The sequence below is a fragment of the Sus scrofa genome, chromosome 10 (assembly GCF_054392235.1).
Source record: "Sus scrofa isolate SSC_HxYL_T2T_F1_AM1 chromosome 10, Sscrofa_HxYL_maternal_Yorkshire_Landrace_v2.0, whole genome shotgun sequence".
Lineage (NCBI taxonomy): Eukaryota > Metazoa > Chordata > Mammalia > Artiodactyla > Suidae > Sus > Sus scrofa.
Genome location: NC_139392.1, coordinates 36,682,248 through 36,695,485, shown reverse-complemented (window position 1 = coordinate 36,695,485; position 13,238 = coordinate 36,682,248). Strand labels below are relative to the sequence as shown.

The 13,238-nt window shown below is 38.4% G+C and overlaps 1 pseudogene; it reads right to left on the bottom strand.

Moving 5' to 3' along the window:
- Window positions 1–7,256: 7,256 nt before the first annotated feature.
- On the bottom strand, window positions 7,257–12,598 carry LOC110258410 (olfactory receptor 5L1-like; annotated as a pseudogene).
- Window positions 12,599–13,238: the final 640 nt, after the last annotated feature.

Genomic DNA, 13,238 nt, shown 5'->3' with positions numbered 1-13,238 from the left:
TGTCACTACATTGAATTTTGAACTGTGGTTGAATAACTCAGTAAATCCTTCCATGTAATTTTATATACCATCTACTCCTCTTGCCCAACACCATCAAGCTACAGTCTCACACATGCAACCTGAGTTCTTTAAATATTAGCCAGATCCTACAATTCCTTTGGTGTGCAATATGTCTTTCTGGAGCAGGATTGAACTTTTCTGCCTGGGCTTCAGTTAATACTGCCCTGGTTTTGCCCTATAGAAAGTGGTATTTTTGGAGATAGAGGAAAAAAGAAAAATTCTTGTTTTATGCTTTCCCTGACAAAAGATATCTATTTTCTTTTTCAAAGGCCAAAGGAGCCATTTTTGCCAGTTAGCATTCAAGGAAATTTATGAATCAGATGATTTTGATCATTGCCATTGCGTGTTTCAGCAACCTACAGGTCCCAGTTGACATAGACAGAGGAGGTTATTGTGCCTGGAAATTTTCTCTCACTTTCAGTGCTCTCACCCTCGTGATTAGGTTCTAAACATAATTTTTGGCAAACTCAGCCCCACAGCTGCAGGAGATGGGAGTGTCCTTTAGTGCTGTCACGGAGTCTCTCTGGCATTCAGAACTCCCCACAACTTGGCAACCAACTGTCTTTAGCTTGTCATTTTTATGTTTACAAAGTTTTAACATGATCAAAAGATGCAATATCAGAAAAGAAGGATTAAGGAGGACAGGAACAGGAGTAGAGTAAGATGAAAGAAGTTATGCACTATACTTAACTGGCCATAGCATTTTAGGAAATACAATTACTCCATTTCAGGAGACTTCTTTGAATAAGCACTTAATAGCTTTCTTTGTGTTAGGTGCTTAACTTTGTTATACCTCTTTATTTTTTCATGAGGCCTTTCTAGGAATAATTTGGGAACCTAAGGCATTAGCCCCTCATTCATTGTGTCCATTGTGGTAGGTGCAAGTGTCTGGAATCTCTGATTGCCCTTGCAAGTGCCAGGCTCCATGATCTGTAGTTGTGTGTAATACAGACAATGTTGTAGGACTTCTGCACAGAGAAACAGGACACCAAGGCTTATATCCAGGAAGTAGTGTTTATTTGTGCCAGCACTGGCTCAGCAGATTAATATCCAAATGCTGAGCCCCCAAGGCAGTTGGGTGTCACCTTATATACTCCTTTAGGTTTCCCACTACATCTAAATTCCTTTGTCCCTTTTATGAGTTACTCTATAAATTTTGGGTAGACAGTTACAGATATGCCTGTCCTCATGGATACAGGTTAAGCTACATTGTTGCAGAACTACACATGCATGCACAGATACTGGTATTGCATGCTATCTTCCCTGTGTTCTGGGAAGGCCCTTCCCCCTCCCCACTATATTCCTCCCTTTGATGCTCTGATCCCCTTACCAGGGTCAAAGAGCATCATTTTGATCTAGGGGTTTATATTTCCATAGCATCATCATGTGTAGCCATGTTTTTTTCTTTGACTATGGCATCAATGAGGTCAGATACAGAACTTATAACTAGAGGAGCCAGACAGGGTAAATCAGGAAGCCTCCCAAGATCATGAGCATGACACGCATGAGGGTTTTGAATCCCCCAATGGTTGAAAACCATCCCCTGAATAGCTCTCTGGAGTTTCAGCACTTCCAAGTCTGTACTGGGATATAAGCCACTTTTCTGATGTTTGTGGCTATGTCAGTTATGGCCTGGCCATTGTTGTCTATTTGGAGGCAGTAGTTGAGTTAATTAAATTTTCCACATACTTTTTCCTTCTTCTGTTGATAGGTAATCTAAGGCTAGGCAGCATTGGTAAATAGATGCATGCATTTGTGATTGTTGTTTTGCCATGAAATCCAGGGCCATGGCTGTTTTGTTAGTAATAATTTCCAGTACTCTCTGTAACCTGATAAATCAATTGAGCATATATATAGGTGTTCAATAGCCCCAGCTCACATCTTGTACCAAAGTGGCTGGAGCATATGTCTCAATAATTCTCTGGGATGGCCACAAATGTCCTCCCATCTTTGTTGTCCTCCTATCATAGGACTTCTTTTGATTCTAACCTTTAGGTTCTGATAAAGGGGAACCCCTAGTTTTTTTTCCCTCCTTGTTAGATAGGAGGAAATATCCTGGTTGAATTATTGCAATTGTGTAACTCCCCTTCTATCAAGTAGAGAGTTTTGCATATATTCTTTTTCCATATATCCAAAACAGTTCATCAGGTGCCCTCTAGTGTTCAGGATCACCAAGAGTGAAGTTGTCCCAATTTCAGATATGCCACTGAATGAATTGTTTTGGTACAGTATGTATAGTATGGTTGACTATGGCCTGATAGGGAGAGGATTGGCACTTGGAGGTGTTAAGCATTGAGGCCAGGGCCCAATGTCAGATAGGAGTGTTTGGCCACCACTCAAAACTGGTATAGACTTAAGAAGAGCTTCTTCTGTATGGAGTTTATCCTACCCATTGTGCATAATTGGGACCTGTTCTACTAATGCACTCTTTTCCAATTACCTCTTAGGCCAAGACACAACTTTGGAGCTGTTTGATTTTTCTCTCTATTGTGGAATGATTTCATTGAAGTAAATTGAGTGCATTTATGTTGGTCCCCCTCCAAGGCCATTTTTCACTCATAAGGGCCCCTCCATAGATCCAACAGTTAGTGACATTGAACTCACGGGCAATACTTTTAGTGAGGCCAATGTAAAGGCTCTTCCCTAGGGTGGGGAAGTCCAGTTCTGGACCCAGGTCTTTCCTGAGTTGGTCATAGACTGGGATGGACCCCAATTGTGGGGGTCTTGGTCCTGCCTGTTGTTTTATCCTTTGCATAGTTTCTCTGGTTAGCTGGCCTGGGGCATGGTCCTGAGCTTCCCCTCCATTGAATATGTCCCAGTGTCCTTTATATGTCCAATAGGCACAAGCCCCTGTTCCCCTTCTCTTTGGTTCCTGGCAAGTGTGCCCCTCTAGGTATTTTCTTTTTGTCCATCCCATCCAATATATTTTACCATTATATGTGCAAAGGGTGGGAGTGGTACCTTGATAACAAGCAGCTTTCTGGTAGATATAAGAGGTGAAGGATGATCCAACCTTTTCTCTGATACCAAATCTTTTCCATACACTTATCACAAGCAGTGGAATTTGAGTCTACAAGGGGAGCAAAAGAGACCCAGACCAGAAGCAACTAATAACAACAAATCATTCTACACAGAAGATGAAGCAGAACACACACAGGAACCTTTTACCACATTTCCAATTGGCTGGAGCATTCTCTTCTAGCCCTATGGCAAAGATTAGAACAATGATCACAACAACAGACAGGTACAATGGGGAGCAGTGCATCAAAATAAGGGGACGAAAATGAGGAATAGAAACAGTCTATTTGTCCCATTTAGTGACAGATCCCTTAAGCTTCTGCTATGCATAGGCTAGTCGGCCTCCAGAGTAACTAGAGCAGGGCTGTAATCCTCAAAGATCCCTGAAGCTGCAGCTTGTTTCTTTCAAATGGTCAACTTGCATGGTGTTGAGGGATCAGGGATATACCCCCAGTCTCATGCTGCTGGCTTTACTCTGCTGCAGATTCCAAGGAGCCACTTCTGTCACCTTTACTGCAGTAAGGGTGGATAAAATGACAGTAAATGGGCCCCTCCAAGGAGGTTTTAATGGCTGGACATTCCACTCTTTTACCCATATAGCATCCCCTGGTTTGAAGGGCTGGGGGTCTGTGATTAGGCTTACAGGTAATAGTTCCCTAACCCATTGATGGAGGGTGGACAGGGTGGAACTTAGTGTCTGCATCTGCTGCCTCATAGTGAGGTTCCCTAGTTTCTTTAAGTCCCCCCTAATGGGGGGGGGTCCACAGAGGATTTTGTAAAGAGAAAACCCAGTCTGTTTAGTAGGGCTGGACATAATTTCTAGCAAGACTACTGGCAAGAGCTGGTCCCAGTGCACATATGTTTCATGATACAGTTTGTTTAACAAAAGAAAGGGAAATAGTAATCAACTGCTTAATCTGTCTCATTTTCTCACATTCATACAATGTCTCTAACCCACCTCCCAGTGCCTTAGAATTGTGGTTTCATCTCCTGTCTCCTCTATGAGAACTCCTGTGAAACTACTAGGGCAACTCTGGCAGGTGATTAGGCTTTCCTTCTGCCTCTTAGGGGCAGGCCACCAAATTGAACCTGGGTTCTTACCAGTCTGATGGGTGGTGCTTCCTTGGATGGTTCCTGGGCATCGCTGGGTTCTTTTGTGCTCCTGGAGTCCTTGCCCTGACATGCCAGGAGTGGTAGTCACCTACAGATCAATTCGTCCACTGGCACTAGGTGAAGTCACCTCTCCTGGCACCCCAGAAGTTGCATCCTGGCAACAAGGGAGGTGAAATCACCATCACCATCTCCAAATCCTGGATGAGCACCCAGAAATGTTGCAAGATTCTCATATAGTAAGACAAGACACTGAGGTCTTTTTGTCAGGAAACAGTATTTATTTGTGCCAGCACTGGTTTAATAGATTCATATCCGAAAGCTAAGCCCTGAAAGCAGTGGGGCATCACCTTATATACCCCATTAGTTTTCCCACTACACATAAATTCCTTTGTCTCCCTTATAAAGTGTTCTATAAATTTCGAGCAGTTATATATATGTTTGCACTCATGGATACATGTTATGCTACATTATTGCAGAACTGCTCATGTGCACACAGATGCTGGTGTTGCATGTTGCCTTCCCTTTGTTCAGGGAGAACCCTTCCCTTCCCCACTACAACAGAAAAAATTAAAAATCATTGAACATGAGGAATTCTTCCTTTCTCTTGCTGTTTTCTTTTCTCTGTTTGTTTCTAATTTTTAGTTTGACACATAAAATAAATATACCCTTTGACAAAAATCAGCATTAGGATGTTTTCTTTTTTTTTTTTTTTTTTTGTCTTTTTGCTATTTCTGGGGCCGCTCCTGTGGCATATGGAGATTCCCAGGCTAGGGGTTGAATCGGAGCTGTAGCCACCAGCCTACGCCAGAGCCACAGCAACGTGGGATCCGAGCCGCGTCTGCAACCTACACCACAGCTCACGGCAACGCCAGATCCTTAACCCACTGAGCAAGGGCAGGGACCGAACCCGCAACCTCATGGTTCCTAGTCGGATTCGTTAACCACTGCGCCACGATGGGAACTCCAGGATGTTTTCTGAAGTCTTATTATATATAAAATATACTATTATAGAGAAATGTTTCTCATATACTTTTTCTTGAAGATATATGTACTTTGATTATATCATTTTATTTGACCCAAGAAATAAAACATAGAAATAAAGTTTAATGCTCTATCTACATTCCATGGCTCAATGATTTATGCCTTTCACTCACCACTTCCCAAATTCTGAACCACATTTCCCAATTCTGATAATCAAAGTCACAAAATGCTAAGGGAGTTTATATTTGATGATTAAAATTTCTTTTGGAGAAAGCTACCCAGGAAAGGCTCCTCTTAGCTACTAAGACTAAGAGCCACCAAGGAAAATATAAAGATTCTTAATTAGGAAATGAATGGAAATTATTATATTTACCACACACCATGGAACCATACTTAGAAACTTAGATAGATCTTAAAGTGTGACCACTACACTCTGTCACGTTTGGTTTAAAAATGTTACAAAGAATGAAGTCTGTCTATAATTAATATAATGAAATGAAGCCTGAAGGTGCTTGATGTGTACTTGAGTGTTTAGTTTTAGAGAGATAATAATCTGTTGTAAGGAATTTGAGAACAGATTTAATAAAAAAAAAAATCTTTGTACAGTAAAGTGCAAGTACCTAGAAGGCCTTGTTTGTAGACTTGTAACACTTCTATCCTTTAGGCTGTTCTTCTGCTCCTGGGACTTGCAAACTGAATTTCCCAGATACCTTTTTTTTTCTTTTTTTTTTTTTTTTTTGCCATTTTCTTGGGCTGCTCCTGTGGCATATGGAGGTTCCCAGGCTAGGGGTCGAATCGGAGCTGCAGCCGCCAGCCTACACCAGAGCCACAGCAATGCAGGATCTGAGCCTCGTCTGCGACCTACACCACAGCTCACAGCAACGCCGGAACCTTGACCCACTGAGCAAGAGCAGGGACCGAACCCGCAACCTCATGGTTCCTAGTCAGATTCATTAACCACTGCGCCATGACGGGAACTCCAGACATACCTAGGAGATACCATGTGTGCGGTGTATTGAAATAAAGCAAATATACAGAATCTATGATAGTGTGTGGGATCACCATAATAAAGTGAATATCATTAATAAAGGCAACAAAAATTTTGGTGTGCAACAGCATTATGTCTAAAAAGTGTACAAAGCTTAGTAGAAAAATAATTTATTGCTAAAAATGCTAACCACCATATAAACCTTCAGTGTGTCATAATCATTTTGCAACAGCAACATCAAATATCACTGATCTCATATAACCACAACATATACAATAATGAAAATGTTTGAAATATTTCAAAAGTTACCAATGTGTGACAAAGAAACACAAGTGACAAAATGCTGTTGGAAAAATATTGCTGATAGCCTTCTTGCACAATAAAACAAAGTGGAATAAAACATGGTATGCCTGTGCACATACACAGGTACATACACAAACACATATACAATACACTTGCATACACACTAATTTGTTTCAGAGATTATTCTAAATTAAATGCACTTGAACTGTTGTTTAATTTCCCTAAAATTTCTATGATATTATTACTAAATGTCTCCATTTTTCAGAGGTGATGAAATACGAAGTTCCAAAAACACTGGACTCAGCAATGACAACAACAAAATGATAAAGGAAGCAATAAATAAACAATAAACAGGATATATAGACATGTGAGATTCTCATTATGTCCATAAATTGATAAAAGGTGTGTTCTTCACTATAAAATAACAGGTATTGAGTTTTCAAATGACTTTCAGTCCCCATAATAGATATTAGAATAAATGTGATTATTGTTAGATCTTCATTAAGCTGCTGAAGCTTTTACAGTAAAATAAATGTGTGTGTCTAAACAGTCCAGTAACCATATCCATTTAAAGCATTTTAGATCAAATATAAGTGAAGAATTAGAATATGAATTTTGAAATATGTTCAATTCTAAACTTGTGAATAGTTGAGAAACAAAAATAAGTGAATCAAATTACACACTACTATCAACATCATAAATGTCCCTCCACTCCAAACACTACAGTCCATCAATTCACTTTTCATCAGCCTCCACTTTGGGAATGAGAATCCTGCTAAAAAAAATATGATCTCTATGAAAATCTTTTGGGGTTCACCACTTTTCTGAGAGCTTCTTTCATGTCCTTGTTCCTCAGACTGTAGATCAGGGGGACAGCATGGGAATCACTATGGTGTAGAACAAGGTGGCCACTTTGTCTATGGCCATACTGTTTTTGACATAATGGGGCTGGCAATAAATGAAAATGATTGTTCCATGAAAGACAATGATGGTTGTGAGGTGGGAGGCACAGGCAGAAAAGGCTTTGGGTATTCCTCCTGCATAGTGCATCCTCAGCATGGTGATGAGAATGAACAAATAGGAGGTGAGGATGATCACACTGGATATGATCTCATTGAACATGGCCACAATTAATTCATAGTGACCTCTTAACAAGCAAGAAATGAGGGAGCATATCACAAAAGAAGTGATTGATCACATTTGATCTGTAGTAAGGAATCTTAAGAGCTAAACACACATGAATCAGAGAACACACAGTCCCACAAAGGTAGCAACAAGACACCAGCTCCACATAGACATTTTGGGACATGGTGGACATGTATAACAGTGGGTTAGAGATGGCCAAGAAGCAGTCATAGGCCACTGCAGCCAGTAGGAGGACCTCAGTTACCATACATGTGCAAAACAAGTAAATTTGTACAACACACCTCAGGAAGGAAATGGCTTTGTCTAAGCCATTTATGATGTTAGCTAGCATCTTGGGAACAATGATCATGGAGTAACAGAAATCCACAAAGGAAAAGTGGCTGAGGAAAAAGTACATGGGGGTGTGGAGTTGATGGACGACCTGAATCAGCCCAATCATGCCCAGGTTACCCAAGATTGTGATTCTGTAGGTGACAAGAAACACCAGGAAGAAGAAGCCTCCTAATAGAGGGGCATCTAAGAATCGAAGGAGAATGAATTCTGTGACAGAAGTGCAATTATCCTTGTCTATGACCAAATTTATTGAGGCTGAAAAAATGTTAATAGATATTCTCCATTATACCATTCCAAACTCAGTTTTGACACTGTCCTAAAAATATTTGAGAATTAAGTAGGATAGTTAAATTTTTTTCAGAATAGAAACAGGACATTGTTTTGTGAAGTTTAGGAAAGTTTCGGACATTGTGGCACATATAGGCATAGTGTTCACAGTTTAATTCACAAACCATACAAAAGCATTCACCACTGTTAAGAATATATATGATTCTTTTTTATTACTCAATGAATTTATTACATTTATAGTTGTTCATTGTGCATCAAAATCCAATTTTAGAGGATTTCCATCCCACAACCCCAGTGCATCCCCCCACACCCTGAATTGTCTCCTTTGGAAACCACAACTTTTCAAAGTCTGTGAGTCACTATCTGTTCTACACAGAATTTCATTCTGTCCTTTTTTCAGATTCCACATGTCAGTGAAAGCATTCGGTGTTAATATCTCATTGGATGACTGACTTCATTTAGCATGATAATTTCTAGGTCCATCCATGTTGCTAAAAATTCCAGTATTTCATTCATTTTAACGGCTGAGTAATATTCCATTATGTATATGCACCACCTCTTCTTGATCCACTCCTCTTTTGATGGACATTTATGTTGTTTCCATGTCTTGGCTTATGCAAAGAGTGCTTCAATGAACATTGGAGTACATGTGTCTTTGTGAGTCATGGTTTTCTCTGGATAGATTCCCAGGAGTGGGATTGCTGGACCAAATGGTAGATCTATTTTTAGTTTTTTGAGGAATCTCAATATTGTGTTCCATAGTGGTTGCACCAATTTACAATCCCACTAACAGTGTAATGGGGTTACTTTTCCTCCACACCCTCTCCAGCACTTAATTGTAAGTAGAATTTTGGTGATGGCCATTCTGGCTGGTGTAAGGTGATACCTCATCGGGGATTTGATTGGAATTTCTCTAATAATGAGTGATGTTTAACATCTTTTCATGTGTTTTTTGGCCATCTGTATGTCTTCTTTGGACAACTGGCTGTTTAGATCTTCTGCCCATTTTTTAATGGGGTTGTTGTTTTTTGGTATTAAGCTGTAGAAGGTGTTTGTAAATTTTGGAGATTAATCCCTTGTCAGTCAATTCATTTGCAAAGATTTTCTCCCATTCTGTGGGTTGTCTTTTCATTTTGTTTAGAGATTGCTTTGCTGTGCAGAAACTTTTAAATTTAATTAGGCACCACTTGTTCATTTCTGTTTTTACTGTCATTACTCTAAGAAGTGGAACTGAGAAGATGTTGCTGTCATTTATGTCAGAGAGTGTTTGGCCTACGTTTTCCTCTAATCTGGTCTTATATTTAGGTTTTTAACCCATTTGGAGTTTATTTTTGTCTACTGTGTTAAGGAGTGTTCTAATTTCATTCTTTTATGTGTGGCTGTCCAGTTTTCCAAGCACCAATTCTTGAACAGGCTATCTTTTCTCCATTGTATATTCTTGCCTCCTTTGTCATAGATTAGTTTGCTGTAGGTGTGTGGGTTCAATTCTGGGCTTTCTATCCTGTTCCACTGATCTATATTTCTGTCTTTGTGCCAGTACCATAGAGTTTTGATGATTGTTGCTTTGTAGTATAGTCTGAAGTCAAGGAGCCTGATTCTACCAGCTACATTTTTCTTTTTCAGGATGTCTTTGGATAGTCTGGGTCTCTTGTGCTTCCAAACAAACTTTAAAATCTTTTGTTTAAGTTCAGTGAAAAATGTCCTCGGTAATTTGATAGGGATTGCATTGAATCTGTAGATTGCCTTGGTTCGTATAGTCATTTTGATCATATGGACTCTTCCAAGCCAAGAGCATGGTATGTCTTTCCATCTGTTTGTGTCATCTTTGATTTCTTTCATCAGTTTCTTATAGCTTTCAGAGTACAGGTCTTTTGCCTCTTTAGGTAGGTTTACACCTAGGTATTTTATTCTTTTGGATGTCATGATTAATGGGATTGCTTCCCTAATTTCCATTCTGAACTTTCATTGTTAGTATATAGATATGCCATTTAATTTTGTATCCTGTGACTGCCAAATTAATGGATGAACTCTAACAGTTTTCTGGTAGTCTTTAGGATTCTCTAGGTATAGTGTCATGTCATCTGCAAATAGTGATAGTTTTGATTCTTCCTTTCCAGTTTTGATTCACTTTATCTCTTTTACTTCTCTGACTGTTGTGGTTAGGACTTCCAAAACTATGTTGAAGAGTAGTGGCTAGAGCAGATATCCTTGTCTTGTACCTGATCTTAGCAGGAATTATTTCAGCTGTTCACCATTGAGAATGATGTTAGCTTATATGTGAATAAAATGGAAAACCTAGAAGAAATGGACAAATTCTTAGAAAGGCACCATCTTCCAAGACTAAACCAAGATGAAATAGAAAAATTGAACTGACCAATCACAAAAACTGAAATTGAAAATGTGATTTAAAAATTTCCAACGAACCAAAGTCCAGGACAAGATGGCTTCACAGGCAAATTCCATTAAACATTTAGAGAAGAGCTAATACCTATCCTTGTGAAATTATTTCAAAAATTTGCAGAGGAATGGATACTCCCAGACTCATTCTGAGGCCATCACCCTAATACCAAAACCAGACAACGATACCACGAAAAAAAAAAAAAAAAAGAAAACTACAGGCCAATTTCACTGATGAACATATGATGCAAAAATCCTCAACAAACCACATCCAACAATACATTAAAAGGATTTTACATCATGATCAAGTGGGATTTATCCCAGGGGTGCAAGTGTTCTTCACTATCCGCAAATCAATCAGTGTGATACACCACATTAACAATCTGAAGAATAAAAACCACATGATCCTCTCAATAGACACAGAAAAAGCCTTTGACAAAATTCAACACCCATTTCTGATAAAAAACCCTTCAGAAAGTGGGCATAGCGGGAACCTACCTCAACATAATAAAGGCCATATATGTATATGATTCCTTAAACAAATTCCACACAATTAGAATTTGTAATTGAACCATTATAAAGGCATCCAATATTATTTAATAAGCCATTTTAAAAGGAAATGTAAATATCTTTTTCATGGCAGTGTTTATACTGGGTTTTTTTTAAATAAACTACAAAGGAATGTTCTTTTTTTTCCTGCTGAATTGATACAAAGTTTGTTAATCCATAAAAGTTTATTTTTATCAATATATTTTAGATAGAGAGATGTGTTTTTGTACTCTATGGTAGTATCTTTTCCATAAAAGTGGCATAATGATTTTAGAAATTGTGCTATAGAATGTTGGTCATTGTTCCAGAAATTGTTACTCATTTCCCCAGTATTTATGATTGCAAAACTTAGAAATAATGAGTCAAGCAAAAGGTTCAGAGTTATGGTACACATACATCATGGAAAACTATGCAGCTTGCTAAATAATATTTAATGACCTGAGAAAAGACTAGGATACAATAAGTGAAAAAAATAATGACAGATTGCAGATATAGGATGTTATTTATCTGTCATAAGTTGCACACTTCAGTCTCAAAACACACAAGCAACATAAATATTTCATTTCAATTACTTTAAAGAAAACAATGCAGAAACTTGTCTGAATTCTCACAAAATGTAAGTGATATGGAGTGTTTTTTTTTTTTTTTTTTTTTTTTTTTTTTTTACTAAAGGTGGGGTACATTCAAAGCCTTTGCTGTATTGAAAATGCCACAGATAGTAAATATGCTCATTTATTCTCTCACCTGACCCTTAGCAACAATAAAATTCTTTAGAGGTACCAGTTGGTTATTCCTGGAATAAAGGGAATCTGTCATAAAACTGAACACATCTGGGTTTTTCCCTCATATTTCAAATAATTTCAGAGTAAAGGATATGTGAACTAAGAAATCACTGATTTTTCTTCCAAGGCTAGTAAAAGTGAGGAATTTGTCTTTCTATGAGGAAAGTAGTACATTATTTTGAGTACCTTTCCTGTTTTTAAATCAACAGGCTGCTCATTACTTATAGGTCAGTGATTCTTAACCAGGAGTGTTTTTGATACCTATTAGACTTTCAGAAATATTTGGAGACATAGTGGGTGGTCACTGTAGGGAGGGTTACTACCAACATCCAATAGGTAGAGAACAGGACACTGATAAACACTCTAGAAGGCACAGGATAGTGCCCCTCCCCAACCAACCCTGCACACATACTTACAGCACATGCAAACACAAAAATATGACCTGGCCCAAGATGTCAACAATATCAAGGATAAGAAACCTGGTATGGAGATACATCCATAGTCTCTTTGGCACAAGGTCTAAGTAATCCCTACCTGTCTGATTCAGAGGTGATTCCAAAGTCTGTACCCCTTCATAACAGTCCTGGGGACCCCTCATTCCCACCCTCAGCATCAGAGTGATTTTCAGGAAAATCTTCATGCTGTCTATATCAGGCTTAATGTACAGCATTAAAGTGAGAGAGGAGGAAGTGGGAAGGAGAGAGAAATCAAACATTCAAGTTTATACTCTTTCCTCTCTTACACTAATAGCTGTTACAAGGTATTTCCTCCTGAGATAAAATTGTCTCCATTTCCCATTGAGATTGTTTCTTAGTACAAAAAGGGAAAATAACCTTCCAAAAGGAATGCCCAGACCATTGCATTTCTTAAAATAATCTCTAAATATAATCTAAATACATACTTTAAAAAATGTATCCAATGCTACCACCACCTTTAATGATTCCTTCTTCTCTTATAATTGGCTATAATGATTTATACCAATAAGAAAAATAAAACAAAGCAAACAATATTCCAGACCAAAGAAAATATTATTCCCTCCAAAATAGAGTGTAGTTCAACCAACCTATTGATAATCTTTGCTTTCCTTGTTTCTGAAGATGCTATGAAGGAAAATCTCACAGGCTTTATATTTTTATATGTTTATATACCTGTAGCCCATATTCCTTAAGCTTCCAAAAACCAATCATTGATCTCTGTGGATCCTAAATAAGGTATGAAGAAAACAACATCATCTTGGGACTCAAAGTATTAATGATTTTTACAAGATACAAGAAGAGGTG